This window comes from Bidens hawaiensis, unplaced genomic scaffold (genome assembly GCF_021521415.1).
Source record: "Bidens hawaiensis isolate Kalapana, Puna unplaced genomic scaffold, B.hawaiensis_p1.1 tig00038378_1, whole genome shotgun sequence".
NCBI classification, from domain to species: domain Eukaryota; kingdom Viridiplantae; phylum Streptophyta; class Magnoliopsida; order Asterales; family Asteraceae; genus Bidens; species Bidens hawaiensis.
The window spans coordinates 111,880-130,705 of record NW_027496734.1 but is presented as its reverse complement, the minus strand read 5'-3'; positions in this window follow the sequence as shown (position 1 = coordinate 130,705).

Below are 18,826 nucleotides of genomic sequence, written 5' to 3'. Positions count from 1 at the left end.
TAAAGTTGGCGACCGAATTAGGGTTCTTCAATACTATCTTATCATTAAATCGACGGCTAATTTGGTACTTGTACTAATTTGGTACTTGTACTAATTTGGTACCCGTCACGTACCTGTGAAAGTATCGTTACCAGGACTAATTCATGTTGTTTGTTACTCGTACCGGTATCGGTTTCAATTTCGTCGAAGATTTGGAAATAAAAAAAGCAAAGTGGTACAAAAACGGGTATTGTACCAAAATACCCGTACCATACCGAAATTTTTGGTACAAGTATTGGTACGTGTTTTTGTTGATTTTTGGTACGAGTACAATCGAGTACAGATACAGATACTGTCTCATGCTCATCCCTAGTGTAATACACAGGAATTTTCATATGATAAACCTAATAAAGTTTGTTTTTTGAAATAAAGATACACAATTAAAGGGAAAAAGAAATTAAATACATATTACAAACAATAACTAGTTTGGAGTCTTATATTTACAATTTGAGAAAATCTCTTTATATACAACATTCGTAGTTTTATCACAGGTATTCACTTCATCATCCAATATCAAAAGTTTAAGACCACGTCTGCTGGTTACTCTAAATAACGCAACATGTCACACCCCGACCAAAGGCGGCGGAACATGTCGGGGTGCAACGATTGCCCATAAGCGCATGACACTATTTAAAGCGACAATATTTAACAAACTCATTTAATTTCACATCATCGAAAATGTCATATAACCAAATATTCATAAGTCAAATACAACAAAATATAGCAAAATATAGCAAATAAAATATTGTTCATTTTTGCTAATATCCTAACGGTATTTGTAACGTTTCCTTCACCGAACTCCATAATCAACCTAGATGCAAACCTGTAACATTTCATAAAATAAAGTTTGTCAACACAAAGGTTGGTGAGCAATTCATAAGTTTGAACAATAGTTATATAGTATGAAAAGCCACAAAACTAGTATACAAAACCATAAATAATAGCTATAAACTTGGATAAAATAGTTATCGCTAACAAGTTAGCGACACCCAACTATAAGGGTTGCTAAATAGATTAGGATTTTATAGTTATCGTTAATTGCATTACGTTAACGACACCTTGCCATGAGGGGTTGCCAAATGGTCTAGGATTTATAGTTCCACCATCCGAAAGCGATAAACACATATGCAAATAAGCATAGAACACCAAATCGAGCAATTATTCAAGTAAAGTATACAACAACGTTTGTGGTTTAAGACCCAAGTATAAAACATTTAGTTTAGATAAGATGAAATGTCACCCCCAAAACAAAAGATAGAAAACGGAGTATGAAGTTACTCACATTCAAGTAATAAACTTGAAAGTTTGATTATTTGGAGATTTGCCGGATCGACGAATTAACGTATGAAGCCTAAAATAAAAGAAGTCTTGGATTTAGAAAGGTTGCCTTGAAGATCTTTAAATAAAATAATTGTTGCAAAAAGTAAACAATTTAATGTTCGAAGTTTAAAATGTAACTATTTAAGAATTTATAATAATAACCCTTTAAAAATGTGAGTTTGCTCAAAACTGGGTTAAAGTATCTAACCTTAATATTTACTTAACCAATGTTAAGTAATAAGGTGGGAAAAATACTAAAATGCAAGTTCCATTGGAACAACGATACTAAAACGGGTTTTTAATGAGTGTTCGGGTTGTCGGTTCGGGTCTTGACAAATGGTCAAACCCAAAGTCAACTTTCCAAAATATTAATTATTATGAGGTAACTCATTAAAACATAATAACACTTAACCAAGTATGTAGATCTAATGTTTTAAAACTAACAACGTACGTTAAGCGAGTGTTCGGTTTTGTCGGTTCAAACTATGTTATGAGATCAAGTTGGATCCAACAATTCCAAGTACTTAAGAAAATACTAAAAATCAGTTTGTAAACTATTTTTAAAGAAATATACAAATCTTGATAGCTAAAAACACACTTGTGTGTCTTAAGCGAGTAAAAATCGGATTGGTTCGGTTTCCATCTCACAATTGTTAGGAACAAAGCGGCGCAGCGGAACAACACACGAACAAGCACACACGATTATACACGCAGTAAAACAGAAAATAATAACGATAAACACGACACAAGAATTTTACGTGGTTCGGTCCCAGCGAGGGACCTACATCCACGGGCTGCAACTAGGTTATTTCATTGATTAGGTGCAAATATTACAATTACATATCAGGGTTATTTATAAGATATGAACTAGGGTTAAATGCTTAATCAACAAGAAACAATAACGGGCCAAGTCCTTGTTCTTCTTGTCACTAATTTGAGCCCAAGCCCAAACTAGCTCAAAGCCTTCACAAATCCTAACAATCTCCCACTTGAAGGCTTTGCACGAACCGCAACAGCCATCCAAACAAAATCCAATACCCAGTAACTCAAGTAATCTTCAATAACATAAATCACCAAACATCCAGTTCCAAGAACAAGCTAAAACTTCAACAACGGAAGTTCTCCAAGCCTCCGGTTCTTCATGAACAAGCTAAGATTTCAACAATCCAATCCACCTAGTTGCAGCGGCCGACCTTTGCTTCAGTTTACCGAAAGGCCCATTGAAGCGCCCCAGCTCCAATACGGTCATCACATACCCAGTCATGGAAAAGCCCGCCAATGACTCATCTTCAATCTCAACCGGCACCTACTTACTCATATAACCGGCTCCAGAGACTTTCAGAAGAAAGAACACTCTCCTAATACAGCAAGCACCAAAGAGAGAATTTTCATTCGGAGTTCCGGTCTCAAAACCCCAACGTCACTATGTAACTGTACTTGAACACCCCTGTGCTCCCACTGTTACCAAATCCCCGTCAATATTTAAACCTCCGAATACGCTCAAGCTGACATCCATGTGGCTCCAGGATTCATGCTTGCAATACAAAACCATTTAGCTTTACTCGATGCAGCGAGCCAAGACTTTTACAACTCTAGAAAAGTCTTAAATAAATAGAGTCACCGATGTTTCATTGAAGTAGGTAACAAGAAAATGAATCAAAACAAAATCTCAAACCCAAGAGTCTTCACTGCCTTTCACTGAGTCTCAATGCATCATCACCGACACATTCTCAAAAGCAGAATTTGCCATTAATGGACATTGACTCTAAAGAATGTCCCACACCTTCATGCAGCCTTCACCAAGTCAAACTATGCTTAGCTCCCACTGTCTCTGTTATCCCAACCCATGCCAAACCAACACTCCATGATATGAATCCTCAATTGTACTTCCTCGGCCAACGTCTTTACCCAGCACAAGATCCATGTCACCTCAAATGTTGTACCACTGATCACCACCGAACAAGATAAAACTTCATTGTTCTAAACAAGCTAACAAACAAACGGTTATAACAACAGTTGAGTTTTCATGGAAAGCAAGCGGTACCAAGGGTTCTATGACCGTACACCCGATCAGTTAACACAAACCCTAACCGAAAGATCATCCAAATGAGCAATAGTTCACATGACTTGACACTAACCCTTTTTTTCACTTATGTCGTTACCAGCGCACCCACGGGTTCCATTTTCTCATGGTTTCGCGCATATCAGTACCACATCCAAGTTCCCATGACAACCCAATCAACCAAAATCCATAACTGTCAACATTCCGATCATAACCATCTCGTCTTCAATTATAACAATTACAAACGAGAACAAATCGAAAACAGTGAACAGACACAACAATGGCACGGGTCTGAACTTGACGGTTGTTCTACCGAACACTGACAAATAAACCAATTTGCTCCTGCTATAACTCGATAAATCTAGTAACTATAAATAAGCTGTAAAAGTTACCTCAGGCTGATCTCTTGCAAACAAATCTAAACCCGAACCCAAACGGTCTTCACAAAACTTGGTTAAAATAATTATGGTTGATGACCATAGTCAAACCCAAACTCAAAACAATACCCTACTTAGCTCGCAAACCAAACTCGATCAACAACTGAATAAACCCCATCAGCTTCTCTAATCGAATTAAAAATAAATAAAGCAAGAGCTCCAAGGATATTGGTACTGACCTTTATCAAACAAACCTCCAATCCAATAGCAAGACAGCCACAATTAAACACCTTGTCCTTGAAGCACTCGATCAAACAAACACACACAAAAAAGGAGGAAAAGAATTGCTTCCATGAGTATGTGATGCAAGTACCAAGAAATAAAAAAGAAACAAATATATTATGCTTTCATCATGCTCCACTTTGCTTTGTGACCACACAGACAGCAAAGAAAGAAAATACTTTCTTTCCACACACAAACTCCAAAGCAGTATAACTCACTTTATTTTTCTTATGTTAATCGCAATTCAACCGACATGGTGACGGCGTCTCATAATGTCGATCCCATATTTGAACAAAAAATCACCAACGGTTCCAAGGTTTAACTCGACCAAAACCTAACCGACCTTGATGTTCAATCTTCAAACCCGAGTAACCAACTGCGAATCGTTTCCGTGCAATGAACCATGCATTCAATGAGCCAAAGCTCTGATACCACTTGTTAGGAACAAAGCGGCGCAGCGGAACAACACACGAATAAGCACACACGATTATACACGCAGTCTAACAGAAAATAATAACGATAAACACGACACAAGAATTTTACGTGGTTCGGTCCCAGCGGGGGGCCTACATCCACGGGCTGCAACTAGGTTATTTCATTGATTAGGTGCAAAGATTACAATTAAATATCAGGGTTATTTATAAGATATGAACTAGGGTTAAATGCTTAATCAACAAGAAACAATAACGGGTCAAGTCCTTGTTCTTCTTGTCACTAATTTGAGCCCAAGCCCAAAACTAGCTCAAAGCCTTCACAAATCCTAACAACAATATGTTCCTTGATGGTCTCCACATGCCCAAATATCATAGATCTTGTATAATAATTTATAAATGAGAAATATTTAAGTTTACAACTAAAAAAGTTAACAAGTCTTTTAAGCAAAAGTTACGGTTTGGTTCGGTTTCCATCTCCCAACGAGTTCATAGATGGATTCCACATGCTTAATATCAAAGAACTTGTAAAAATGATTTTAGAAACTCAAATCTAACAGTAAACATGTTTAAACAACTATTTTTAACAAAACTAGTAAGCAAAAGTTCGGTTTCCGGTTTAGAGCTATTTATGGTTAAACCGAAGCATAGACTCTTAGAACCCACACCATGGAACTTGTAAATAAACTAAAATGAGCAGAAGTTAGTCATAAATAATATGTGCAAACAAGTTATGTGTGTGTGTGTATCAAGAACACGAAGTCCTCCATAAAGCCTTGCCTTACGAGGTCGAAACTTAACCAACCGGAGTCGAAGAAGTAACTACCAAAAGAACAAGGGGTGTGTATTATATATATGTTGTACCACCATAATCAAGTATAAATAATGTTAGATGAACAAGTTAGAATTAAAGATTAAACTCAGTTTGACTTTTAGAAGTCAAACATTCAAGAACAACTGTGAACAACCTTTGAATCTTTGATGTTTTGAGAGAAAAATGAGAGATGTAGCAGGGAATTATGGATGAGAATAGTGGTGTATATATAGGGGAAGGAGTTGGGTCAAAGATGGGTGTTAAACACAAGAAATTTCATGCAAAAAGGGTAAAAAATGAACACAAAACAACAAAAACGAGTGCAGGTCCGCAGGTAACGTCGCGCTACACGACCGTGATGGCCTTCCCCCGTCGCCCTGTGCGACGGGGTTGATTTTCTGATTTTCAATATTTTCAAAAATGGCAGTTTTGGCCCCCGAAGTTCGTTTTAAGTGATTTTTAAGCGTTTTAAAGACCGAAATGAATGTTTTCAAGACCCAACAAGTGTAAAACAATATTGTAACATAAAATCCATCATTTTGATTATATCCAAGGTTTAAGTTTACAAAACGGGTCGGTTTACATCAATAAAGTTTACAAAACTGATACAATTCGAGACCCGAAATTGACGAATGTCACACAACATATAACTGCCCGTGGGAAAAAAACAGGACATCAGAGGAACAAACCAACCCTAGAAAGAGATTTCTCTTGGCTCTTTTTAATCGTCATAGCAAAGCAAATAGGAAGCGGAAACTGTCTTCTGTTGAATTTAAATGGAAACTTTTTATCAGTCGGAGTCAAAGTAACTCTGTGTGTGGCATAACGCTTGCCTATTTCACTGCGTGATACAACCTCTACCTTTATAACCCGATTACCAAAAGCTTTTACTATTAACCTTATTTCGTTACACAAACCATTCTTCTGATCAATATTTCTTAGCAACATAACTGGGACACCAACTTTTAGTACCAACTGGACAACAAGGAAACTTTAAACTATTAAGAACATCATGTGAGTATAAGCTAGGATCAAAGTCTTCATTTACGAATTCTGACTTGTCAATATATCAGAACTTAGGTATTCCTTATGCTCTCCAGGAAACCTTGCTAGTAATATATCATCGATCTCTTGAACAACTTCGTTTTTGGTGCTAGTATGGCTCTTTCTTGAAAAAAAAATCATTCTTCTTATAATTTTGAAGTATTAACAGATAAACAAATTCAATTAAATTCAAAGTTGGATCAACTTAATCTTTAATAAGAATATCATGAGGAATATCTATTTGCACTTCACCATGATTTAGACCACAAAATTTTCCTTCCTCGATTTTTAAAAGCCATTCAGCAAACAATCTAGTTTCCTCAATGTTTGGATCTTTACTTCCAACGGTTAACCTCATGTTTTTTTGTAAGTTTAAGCACTTTGCAATATTTCCAGATGTATGACGAACTTAGAGACGCATTCACTATTTGGTGCCTACTTCCATTAGTAATAACCGGATATTTGTCGAAAGTCTCCTCCAAATACGACAACCCACCAAATAGGCCATCTCTTTTTAAAATGTCCTTAAAAGTTAAATCCATAGCTTCAATGCATACTTATGAATCATTGGCCCTTCGTTCCAAATAATCAAACTGGTTTGTTTAATTAAATCTACAACTTCGCTTTGAGGATCAAAAGAACAAATAGAATCCTCAGTTAGATAGATTGGAATTTTAAACCGGGAATGAGCATTTCGACTACCGGTCAATAATAACAAAGCAATGCCACTGGAAGCAACATTTAAGACAATAAGGCCTTTAGATATGACGGATGATGCTAAAGTCTTCCATAGAAATGGTTTACGGATTCCTTCATATCCATAAACGAAAAACACACCACCTTTTCCTTTCTCAACGGCTTTATTTATTTAATTATAGAAACGCGTTGTTCATATGTAAGTGAGATAAAAAGAGTATCAAACTCATGTTGTAAGCTTTCACGATCATAAGACGACTCTTCAATAATAAGTTGATTATTTGCAGAGTCTACAAATTCAAGACCGGGAAACAGCATTGTATTAAATCTTCTTAATGAGGAAATGTTATGAAGAAGAATTTTCTCAATCTCAGCAAAGTCAATTTCTTGATTTGGTCCTCGCTAATTGATAGTCCTGCATTCTAATAACAAAAGAACTGTTGGAAAACCATATGCCCGAGACACATAATTAGATTAATGTGGCTAGTTGTGTTTGATCCAAGTCGGGTCATACCCAATAACGAGTTAGACACACACCAATTATGTATTTGTTAAGATAAGATCTATGAGACAAATACAGAACACGATACATTCAGAAATCGGGTTTCTGAATTCTTACTTGAAAGTGTTAAATAAATTAATTGGTTAATTTATTTATTCAAATAATTATTGTTGGAATGATTATTTAACTAAGTGTTCTTTTATAAAATGGTTTATAAAAGATGGGGTGTTTATATATTTTATAAAGTATAAAATAAAAATAAAAAAAAAAAAAAATTAAATATATTTGGGGCCGGTTTTGGGTGGGCCCCACACCCCATGCTTGTGGTCAATATCTTGTCATGCTTTTGATAAGGATTAAGTTTCCAAAATACCTAACATCATGTGGGGATGTGATGTAGTAATGATAAAAGGAAAGGATCAAGATCATAAGGTATACACTTTCAAGTAAACAACAACTACTCCACTCTTTCTTTTTCTTTTTCTTGTAATCGGCCAAAGAAAAGGAAGAGGCTCGGGTCTCGGGTTTTTGGTGTTCAAGCTCCCTAACATAGCTCGGTGTGTGTTGGAGGCTCGGGGTATATTCCGTTTGAGGATTTTTCCTTTGAAAGTCTAGCATCAACATCATCATCTTCTTCAACCATCAACTACATCTCTTAAAGGTTTAAGAATGTAAGTTTTACAAGCTTTGATAGTTTAGTTTTTCCGTATTACTTGATCCTTGCCTCGGGTTTCTATCATATAGATTATTGGTAATCTTATGACATGAATAAACTAGGTTATTCATGAACACATATCATATAAACTTGTAATATATATATATATATATATATATATGATAGATATGTTTAGTTTGTAAATATCACGCTTCCGCCTTAATTGTGACTAGTTAAATGGTTAACTAGGTATAAATTATCCATAGAAGCCCAACAAATGGTATCAGAGCCGGGATACGGGAAACTAAGCTTCGGGTTTTCGGTTTTATATTTTTCCCCTTGAAAGATTTTATACAAAAATAAACATGCATGATTTTTTTTTGTATTTAATCTTGTTATTATTTTGGCTTTGTTCAAAAAAAAAAAAAAAAATATATAAAACCGGGTTAATGGGCCGAAGCCCAATTCGGATGAAATTGGGCCGAAGCCCACTTGTTTTGGTTATTGGGCTAACCGAAAAAAAAAAAAGGGAGAAAGCTATATGGGCCGAAGCCCATTTTTGGTTAAATGGGCCGAAGCCCATGAGACTTCTTATTGGGCCGAAGCCCATGTGTTTTGCACATGTGGGCCGAAGCCCATAATCAAGTTATTGGGTCAAGCCCAATTGAGTTGGGCTAGGCCCGATAAAGTCAAGGGGTTTTGGAACGGGTTCCTAAGACATAACGGGTTATGTTTGTTAAAACTAGACCGAGCCGTAGACCAAAATGGATGTTTGTTTGTGGTTGATGATTGTAATTGTAATTAATTATTCAAGTTTCGGTTTGTAATAATTAATTAGGGGCAATTTTGCAGTTTTGTAATTATTTATTCATATGGGTATGTAATAAATAGATTGTTTGTAATATTTTATTTTATAGAAAAATGTATTAGGACATTTGTTTTGTAAAATTAAAGAAGATTGCAAAATTGAAAGTTTGGGCCTTATTGGGCCGGGTATGGTGATAATGGGTCTCACAAGCCCATTAAGGGGATTCAAGCCCAAAAGGACCTAAGCCCACCAATTAAAGCCCAAATGGAAGCTTATGGAAGCTAAGGCCCAAGTTCAAGCCCAATGGATCACAACGGGGTTGAAGAAGATGCTCGAAGCATTTGGATGCGGGATCGAGTGGGAGCTATAACATCCATGTGTCATGTGTCCCTTAGGATCGGACCTAAGACACACACTTGTTTCGGCTAACAAGTGTGGTCTAACTTAGTGGCTCGTGTCTAGTATAATTGTCTATGCTTGTTAATTGATTGTTTGATTATGTGGTTGCTAGATATTAGGATATCAACTTCGTCACATAGAATTAATTAACAAAGCATAAAACGGGTTCTAATAATTATCGGTAATTACGTGACACATAGTTTAATAAAATGGATTTATTAACTAGCCGTCTCACGCCCATAATAAAATGGTTTTATTATAAATTAGAATTTTGAAAATGGTTTCAAAATTATCATGTTACTAAATGCATGTTAGAACATGATTTAAAATTTTACAACTAGAATTATTAAAACTAAAAATCCCTTTTAAAATTAAGGATAACAAGTTAAACACCATCCTTTTGTATAACGCTTAACATATTAGTAAGCTCTTAGTGGGAAAAAGGTCACCTAACCGCATAGAGTAAATTAATATGTTGAGGTAATATTGGCATATAAATGGGAAAAAGGTCACCTAACCGTTTGTATGTTGATATTACAAGTTGATACAAGTAGGACGACTTAAATTGGAACCATGTGAAGAGGGTCACCCAAGCATGGGGTCTAATAGGTGTTGATGGGATAAACATGCCGACACGAAATATGATTTCGAACCGGTCCCATAAACTCTAGAAGTTGCAAAAGGGTTTGCAATTGTTATGAATAACTACCTTGATAGACCGACAATGGGAAAAAGGTCACCTAACCGGAGTCGTGTTTATCGTTGGATTCTAGATTTTAATTATTAATTATATTTGGTATATATAAAAGGGTATTAATAATTAAAATATGTAAAACACTAAAATGAACTTAATTAAAATTCTGCAGATGGCCGCACACGTCGACGACAACATAATCCCTAACGTCCAAAACGTATCTCTCCGATCTATTCTCGCTAAAGACCGTCTTAACCACAATAACTTTTCGGATTGGTTCCGAAATTTAAGGATTGTTCTAAAACAAGAAAAATTATATCATGTTTTGGAAACACCTATCCCCGAAGAACCGGAAGAGGGAACTGAGGTCGAATACATGAATTGGGTCAAACACACGGAAGATTCCATTCAAGTGTCATGCCTCATGTTGGCGACTATGGTTCCCGAAATCCAAAAGGATTTCGAAAACCATAATGCGTACGACATGATTACTCAACTTAAGGAAATGTTCCTTAAGCAATCGAGGGTTGAAAGGTTCGAAACGGTTCGAGCCTTGCATGCATGTAGAATGGATGATAATCAACCAGTTTCAACTTATGTACTTAAGATGAAAAGTTACATTGATCGCCTCGCCATGCTCAATTGTCCCATCTCAAAGGAGTTAGCAACGGATTTGATCCTTAACTCTTTGTCGAAAAGGTTCGACACTTTCGTGTTAAATTATAACATGAACGGGTGGGACAAAAACATTGGAGAACTTCACTCAATGCTTAAAACAGCCGAGGCGAGCATGGGTAAAAGGGTTTTACCCGTGTTTGCGATCAATGAAGGTAGATCCAAGAATCGATCTCAACCCAATCCTAAGGCTAAGGTAGCAAAAAGAAAGGGTCCTCCTGTGCATCTTAAGGGTAAGGGCAAATCACCGGTTATGGCAAAGAAACAAAAGGTTATGGAACCGAGGGGTCATAAGGATGATCCTTGTTTTGGTTGTGGGGAGACCGGACATTGGAAACGCAATTGCCCGGTCTACCTAAAAGAGCTAAGAGACAAGAGGAATGCGGGGCATACCTCGGGTAATGTCTTTATGATTAATATTGAGCTAAATCTTATTTCTTCTAACACATGGGTATTAGATACCGGATGTGGAACTCATATTTGCAATTGGTTGCAGGGGTTCAAAAGGAATGAAAACTTAAAGAAGGGCGAAGTGAATCTTTTCATGGGCAACGGTGCAAGGGTGCACGTGGTCGCTAGAGGAGACTTCACTTTATCGCTTCCAAGTGGTTTGGAAGTTGTTTTGAGAAACGTTTTGTATGCTCCTAGTTTGACTAGGAACATTATTTCCGTGCACCTTCTTAGACAATGTAACTTTGACTTTAAATTTGTAAAATCAGAAATGCATGTATCATCTAATGGTATCTTTTATTTTAAAGCTGTACCAAACAATGGTATTTATGAATTGGTTCATGACAATACCTTAAATAGCTCATTATATCAAACTTCCACTAAAAGACTCAAAAAGGATTTGAGTGATTCCTACATTTGGCATTGTCGTCTTGGACACATAAACAAGAATCGTGTAAATACTCTCCAAAAGAATGGTCTTTTGAAAACAAATGAGTTAGGTTCGTTTGATGAGTGTGAATCTTGTATTCAAGGCAAGATGACCAAAGAACCTTTTAAAGGTACAAATGAAAGGGCTAAGGACTTGTTAGGTATCATACATACGGATGTATGCGGACCTCTCAAGCCCAATAGTAGGAATAGTGAAAGGTACTTCATTACCTTTACCGACGATTTTAGTCGATATGGGTATGTGTATCTAATGAAACACAAACATGAAGCCTTTGAAATGTTCAAGGAATTTCAAAATGAAGTACAAAATCAGCTCGACCGAACAATCAAGGTACTCCGCTCCGATAGAGGAGGCGAATACCTAAGTGATGCCTTTCAAAGTCATCTTAGAGATTGTGGAATTATTTCACAGCTCACTCCTCCTGGAACTCCTCAACATAACGGAGTATCCGAGAGGAGGAATAGAACACTGTTGGACATGGTTCGATCAATGATGGCACGAAGCTCACTACCGCCATCATTTTGGGGATATGCGCTACTTACAGCGGCTCGTATTTTGAATATGGCCCCGACCAAAAAGGTGGATCGAATACCCTATGAAGTGTGGCATGGAAAGGTTCCATCCTTTTCATATTTAAGGGTATGGGGATGCATAGTTTATGTTAAACGTGACACCCCAAATAAGCTTGAGGCTCGATCCATCAGGTGTATCTTCATAGGATACCCAAAGAATGATATAGGATATATATTCTATGATCCTAGTGAACAAAAGGTGTTTATTTCACGCAAAGGATACTTCTTAGAAACTAGGTTCCTTATGGAAGGACCTAGTGAGAAAAGAGTGGAACTTGAAGAGGTTCAAGAATCACTGGATGATACACAGTTGGTCGATACTAGCTTTCAGCACGAGGATGTTGAAGATGATCAAATGGTTGATCATACACACGTTGCTCGCAGATCTAATAGGATTAGTCGACCTCCCAAGAAATATGGATTTCTTGTGGATGATTGTTACTTGGTCGATTCGGATGAACCGATCTCCTACAAAGATGCTATGTCACAACCTGATTGTGACAAGTGGCTTGAAGCCATGAGCGCCGAGATGCAATCCATGCACGATAACCAAGTTTGGGAATTGGTTGATCGTCCACTTAACTCCAAAATGGTTGGATGTAAGTGGGTCTTCAAAAGGAAGACCGATATGCATGGAAATTTAGATACTTACAAAGCACGACTTGTAGCAAAAGGTTTCACGCAAACTCAAGGGATTGATTATGATGAAACCTTCTCGCCGGTCGCGATGCTTAAGTCGATCAGGATATTATTTGCCATTGCAGCTCATTTTGATTATGAGATATGGCAGATGGATGTCAAGACCGCTTTTCTTAATGGATATCTTGAGGAAGATGTCCATATGGTTCAGCCTGAAGGTTTTGTCGATCCATCTAATCCTGACAAAGTATGTAAGTTAAGGAAATCAATCTACGGGTTGAAACAAGCATCACGGATGTGGAATCATCGTTTTAATGAAGAAATCAAAGCGTTTGGTTTCGTCCAAAACGGTGATGAGGCGTGTGTGTATAAATGGGCTAGTGGGAGTATAATCATGTTCCTTATTTTGTATGTCGATGATATACTTTTATTTGGAAATGATATACCAAGTATGGAGAACGTTAAAGCGTGGTTGAGTAGTCGTTTCTCAATTAAGGATCTTGGAGAAGCGACATATATCTTGGGAATAAAGGTCTATAGGGATAGACAAAGGAAATTGATCGGACTCAATCAAAGTGCGTACATTGATAAAATCCTGAAAAGGTTCAGGATGGAAAACTCTAAGAAAGGTTTGGTACCTATTCCTAGAGGAACCGTGTTAAGCTCATCCCAAAGTCCTAGCTCTAAGGAAGAGCAGGATAGGATGAAGCATGTTCCTTATGCTTCGGCAATAGGATCTATTATGTATGCAATGATGTGCACCAGACCGGACGTCTCGTATGCTTTAAGCATAACGAGTAGATACCAGCACAACCCAGGTGACAGTCATTGGATGGCTGTCAAGAATATATTAAAATACCTTAGAAGGACTAAGGATATGTTTTTAATATATGGGTCTGGTGAGGAGGAACTCGTCGTAAAGGGTTACGTGGATGCGAGTTTCCAAACTGACCGAGATGATTCTCGGTCACAGTCGGGATATGTCTTCATTTTGAATGGAGGCGCTGTCTCTTGGAAGAGTTCGAAGCAGGATGTTGTCGCGTTATCCACTACAGAATCTGAGTACATCGCCGCTTCAATGGCAGCCCAAGAGGCTGCATGGATGAAAAAGTTCATCATGGATCTAGGGATTATCTCTACCATTCAGGAGCCCCTAGAGATATTCTGTGACAATGAGGGTGCTATTGCACAGATCAAGGAGCCTCGTGCTCATCAGAAAACAAGGCACATTGAGCGCAGATTCAACTACATAAGGGATGAAGTTGAAAAAGGAAAGATATGTATTCATAAAGTTCATACCGATCAAAATATTGCGGACCCACTCACGAAGCTCCTCGATAGGCCAAAGCATGAGGGTCATGTTTGTGCATTAGGACTTCGGTATTCTAGTGAGTGGATTTAATCTGTGTTTAGTGTTTGTATAAGAACAAATGTAATGGGTATCTTATGATAATTAATTATGTTTTAATTTTTCAATAAGTTATGTTCTATATTTGCATGTTTAATCCATGAATGACTTATGTTGTTCTAAACGTCCGTAGTCGATCATGCTTGTGGGAACAAGTATGAAGTTAAGACTATTATGAACCCGGATTGGTTGATATTCATGTGATGAATATAGGGCATAGGTTTGCCACCAAGGTTCATAGATATTTGTGGGATACAAATATTGGACATGATCCGCTCTCAAGGATCACTGCATGGAGTTAGTGCAACTGATCATAAGTAATCCTTGAGTAAAGGCGAGTATCATTGTGTCCTTTGACCTGAAATACATATCGGATCTGGTTTTTCATCAAGTCTGATATCTTGACTCTCTTCTTTGTTATTTCAGTAACACGATGACGTGTAAGAAAGAGCTCAGATATCATATGAGATGTCAACGAGGATGTATGCAGTCAAGATGGAATTTGTTCCTCTTATGTGTTGAGAGTTTAGATGTCTAAGGCCTGTTAAGTTAAATCATTAAGAGAATGATCACTCTGTGTCTCTTCGATTTGACAGGACATCTAGTAACAAAGGGATATAATGATAAGACTTACCTATATCATATCAAGTATGGACTTGAAGGGGATGATGTTATTGAATGGCACTTAGTCAAACACACTAGGGGTGGTGACCTGTTGTTAGGCGGTATTCACCATTAGCATTAACTTCTTATGAGTCACGTGCAAGTGGGAGATTGTTGGAAAACCATATGCCCGAGACACATAATTAGATTAATGTGGCTAGTTGTGTTTGATCCAAGTCGGGTCATACCCAATAACGAGTTAGACACACACCAATTATGTATTTGTTAAGATAAGATCTATGAGACAAATACAGAACACGATACATTCAGAAATCGGGTTTCTGAATTCTTACTTGAAAGTGTTAAATAAATTAATTGGTTAATTTATTTATTCAAATAATTATTGTTGGAATGATTATTTAACTAAGTGTTCTTTTATAAAATGGTTTATAAAAGATGGGGTGTTTATATATTTTATAAAGTATAAAATAAAAATAAAAAAAAAAAAATTAAATATATTTGGGGCCGGTTTTGGGTGGGCCCCACACCCCATGCTTGTGGTCAATATCTTGTCATGCTTTTGATAAGGATTAAGTTTCCAAAATACCTAACATCATGTGGGGATGTGATGTAGTAATGATAAAAGGAAAGGATCAAGATCATAAGGTATACACTTTCAAGTAAACAACAACTACTCCACTCTTTCTTTTTCTTTTTCTTGTAATCGGCCAAAGAAAAGGAAGAGGCTCGGGTCTCGGGTTTTTGGTGTTCAAGCTCCCTAACATAGCTCGGTGTGTGTTGGAGGCTCGGGGTATATTCCGTTTGAGGATTTTTCCTTTGAAAGTCTAGCATCAACATCATCATCTTCTTCAACCATCAACTACATCTCTTAAAGGTTTAAGAATGTAAGTTTTACAAGCTTTGATAGTTTAGTTTTTCCGTATTACTTGATCCTTGCCTCGGGTTTCTATCATATAGATTATTGGTAATCTTATGACATGAATAAACTAGGTTATTCATGAACACATATCATATAAACTTATAATATATATATATATATATATATATATATATATATATATATATGATAGATATGTTTAGTTTGTAAATATCACGCTTCCGCCTTAATTGTGACTAGTTAAATGGTTAACTAGGTATAAATTATCCATAGAAGCCCAACAAGAACGACATACATTCTTTGCAAAAATTAACATATAAGCCAAAAATACATCTTCACACACACACACACACATATATATATATATATATTATTGTTTAAAAATAATACCCGGACAATCCAAAAGTTGTTGTTTGTAAATATCTTCTGCCAAATAATTCCATGTTTTCTCCCTAACTATTTCATATCTTGATAGACTTCCACACGCTAGCATTACGCAAAATAAATTTCTTAAGTAAAACCCGGTACCGGCATTGCTTGTTTCCACAATGCATTCGATATACTCATTGCCATTGTCTAATAAATCAAACTCATAACATGCGTCTCTAAAGGTCAGAAGGATCTTACCATTAACTTTGCGAATGTCCTCAAATTTTGTAGGACCTTTGACTTTATTTAATAGAATTCGTAGATAGTATCATTCGTCAGCTATATGTGAACATAATGAATTCTACCAATCGAACAACCTCTTTTTTCTTTGTTGCCATTTCCTTTCTTGAGCTTTTCAAACGAAATGGGAAGGAAACTCAACATAAGAGAGCTTTCAAGCTTAAACAAAAGATTGTTCAGTTAGTGATTATAACTTAAGTCTAAGAACACTTGAAATACAAGTTTGATAGAAATATAATGTATAAGCGTTTAGTGTATTTATTGTTTCCACGTGGTACCATAAAGAGTATTAAAAGATCCATTTGTGAGAAATCTTTCATCAATCATATCATAGATTTTTATATTGTCTGCTTGATTTTCATGAAAGCTTAATGAACTTGTGGTTGGTATATTTTATCGAGGGGCGAATTTAGTATTGAGCTAAGGAGAGCGTATGCATCCTCTCAAATTCGTATTTTCTTCTATAAACTTCTATTTTATTAGGTTTAAAGACCCCAAGTGCCCCATCCGTTTTTTTCTAGTGCCCTAAACTCAACTTTTCGAGCCAACTTTTCAAACGCAAGTGTAGTTTTTCTCTTCACAAAATAACAATTAAGCTTAGATTGTTTAATTGTCTAACCACTTCATTAATTAGTTATTAATATAGTGATATATTTTGTTAGTTTAATCGAACAATTATAAAAATTAGACCAAAATATGAAATTATTCAGAGTATCACTTCTTTTTTATGATTATGCACTATTTAACTTTAATTTTTTTTATTTATACATAAGAGTGTTTTGTGTCGTAACAATTATGCAAAGGTTTTTATCAACTGTAATATGTATTTTGTTATTGTGTTTTGGGATTGCTTACATTTCTATATGTGGTTTATTTAATATAATTTCATTTGTCCTAACCAATTTTGGTTTGCCCCGTTTTAGTTTGACTTGACCCGTTCTATGTTGACCGTTTTTTGCATCCCCTGGCAAAAATTTTTAGATCCGCCACTGATTTTATCAATGCTATTCTTTGATAAGAAGTTTTTGCTCTTCTTTGATATAGGTAAACTCCACCAATGGCTATTGATCAAATAATTGGCTATTATATTTATAGCAATCGACTGTGATGAGTTATGTCCAGATCGTCTCTTGGTGAGGCAGAATCGAAGGACATCAGAAGTGACTTTCTCCACTTGCAAACTCTGTCGCAGCCATGGAAGCCTAACTGACACATCTAAGTCAAAGGGGTCATTCGAGTAAACGGTTTTCCCTACCACATAAGCTAATCTAAAAACTTTTTTAAAAACTCTTTTTTTAGAAAAGTCATAGGATAATAAGTTCTTTTACAAAATTCCTTTTAAACTTAAATAAGCAAGCCCTAACGTACACCCTTAACTAAACCCAAACCGGTAATGAAAACCAACAAAGAATGCATACAAAAAAGACTATGGCGCATCGTGCCCAAACGTACATCCACTAGTTTTATTTGAATTATTAGCTATTTTGAAAAGGTAGTTTCCTTTATTCTTTTGGGTGATGGTAACACTAGACAAACGATTTCAATTATTAGATATTGTCGTGTCTGTTCGAATATTCAACTTGTGAGGGTGAAAGGGACTCTTCGGGTAACCCAATTGTGTACGTTATGATCAGCTTTTTTTAATAGCTTGAGTGCAACTGGTTGTCGGGGATTCAAAAACGCTTACACTCGCATACAATCAACCTTACCTGAGTTCAAATCCTATGATAGTGATGTTCTCCCCTAACAGTGGACGTACACTTGTTGAAATTGAACTACGACCCCTACGAGGTTCCAAAAAAATTTTGCCACACGTATTATCGAACCTTGGTTTTTACATACGTGTTATTGACATTTTCAAAATATAACTCGCTCACTTACCTACAAAAATCTTTTTTCGTAAAAAAAATGGGGAATAGCTCATAGAATAGTAACCAAGTTTTGAAAGTGTTACAATTAGGTCACCTATGCATATTTTTCCCCATGTTCAAAAAATGCTTATTTTTCCCACATCAGGTTACTAAATCTTCAAATCGAGTCTCACCGATATTTTTGTGCATCAAGAAAGAAATTGAGGATAAGATGTGGGGGTCGGAATTTGCAATATATGTAGTTAAATTTAAAAAATTTTAAAAACGTTAATTACATTATAATTTAAAAATACAAAATAAAATTATCGTCGACATAAAAAAAATATAAAAAGATTTCCAATGTGAAACAAAAAAGAAAAATGCTACAAAATTATATTAAAACATTTAATTTAATAAAATATAAAAGTTGAGTAATTTAACTGTACCACTTTTTAAAGTTGAATGACCTAATTTAAACACTTTTAAAA